Source organism: Orycteropus afer, unplaced genomic scaffold, assembly GCF_000298275.1.
Source record: "Orycteropus afer afer isolate SDZICR_OR568_19922 unplaced genomic scaffold, OryAfe1.0 scaffold01243, whole genome shotgun sequence".
Classification (NCBI taxonomy): Eukaryota; Metazoa; Chordata; class Mammalia; order Tubulidentata; family Orycteropodidae; genus Orycteropus; species Orycteropus afer.
In genome coordinates, this window is record NW_006922830.1 from 181,093 (window position 1) to 182,965 (window position 1,873).

Consider the following 1,873-nt stretch of genomic DNA (forward strand, 5'->3'; position numbering starts at 1 on the left):
TCTCCAACACCACCATTCAAAAGCATCAATTCTTCTTTTGTTTTCCTTATTCATTGTCCAATTTTCATATGCCTATTTGGTTATTGGGAAAAAAAAAAAAAGAAAACAGTTTAAGTCAGGCTTATCTTAATCCTCAAAGTGACATCTTTGATCTTAAACACTTTAAAGACATCTTTTGCAGAAGATTTGCCCAATGCAATACGTTGTTTGTTTTCTTGGCTCTGTTTCCATGGACATTGTTGATCAGGTGTTAATACTAGGTACTGTTAATAGTTGCCTTGATCACATGTACCAAGTGCCTGGTGTTGTTGTTGTTATTGTCGTTAGGTGCCATAAGTTGGTTCTGACTCATAGCCACCCTCTGTACACCAGAATGCAACACTGCCTGGTCCTGTGCTGTCTTCACAATACTTCCTGTGCTTGAGATCATCATTGCAGCCAGTGTCCATCCATCTCATCAAGGGTCTTCCCCTTTTTCGGTGACCCTCCACCTGACCAAGTATGATATACTTCTCCAGGGAATAGTCCCTTCGGACAATATGACCGTAGTATGTGAGATTAAGTCTGGCCATTCTTGCTTCCAAGTAGCATTCTAGCTGCACTTCCTCTAGGACAGATTTGTTTTTTTCCCTTTGGCAGTCTATGGTATTTTCAGTATTCTTCACCAACACCATGATTCAAAGGCATCAACTGTACTTCTGTCTTCCTCATTCATTGTCTAGCTTTCACACACATGTGAGAAGATTGAAAATGCCACAGCTTAAGCTGGTGCACCATAGCCTTCAAAATGACATATTTGCTCCTTAACACTTTAAAGGTTTTTTTTTTTTTTTTTTTTTTTGCCACAGACTTGCCTAGTGCAGTATAATGTCTGATTTCTTGACTGCTGGTTACATGGGCATTAATTGTGGAATCAAACAAAATGAAATCCCTGAAAACTTCCAATCTTTTCTCTATTTTTCATGGTGTTGCTTTATGTTGAGATGCAACCCATACTTGAGGCTGTAGTTTTTGATCTTCATCCTTAAGTGCTTCAAGTCTTCTTCACTTTCAAGAAGCAAGTTTTTTGTCATCTGCATATCACACAGTGTTAAAGTCTTCCTCCAAATCTGTTGCCACATTCTTCTTCACATAGTCCATTTTCTGGGATTATTTGCTCAGCACACAGATTGAAAAATTATGATGAAAGGATACAACCCTGACCCATACCTTTCCTGATTTTAAAACTTTCAAGAACCCCTTGTTCTATTTCAACAACTCCCTCTTGATCTATGTGCAATTTCCTCATGAACACACTTAAGTGTTTTGGAATTTCCATTTTTTTTCAATGTTATGCATAATTTGTTATGATCTGTACAGGCAAATACATTTGCATAGTCAAGAAAATACAGTTAAACATCTTTCTGGCATTTATTGCTTTCAGCCAAGATGCATTTGACATCAGCAATGAAACTGCTTATTCCATGCTTTCTTCTGAATCTGGCTTGGATTTCTGGCAGTGCCCTGCCAATATACTACTACAATTGTTTTTGAATTATCTTCACCATTATTTTACTTGTTTGTGATATTAATGATATTGTTTGATAATTTCCACATTATGTTGCATCATTTTTCTTTGGAATGCGCATAAACATGTATCTTTCCCAGTCAGTTGGCCAGGCAACTGTCTTTCAAATTGCTTGGCATAAACAAGTGAGTGCCTCCAGAGCTGTACTTACTTGTTAAAACATCTCAATGGATATTTCAACAATTCTTGACACCTTGTTTGTCACCATTTTCTTCAGTGCAGTTTGGACTTGTTCTTTTAATATTGTTGGTTCTTGCTTATATGCTACCTCCTGAAATGACTGAATATTGAATGATTTTTTTGGTA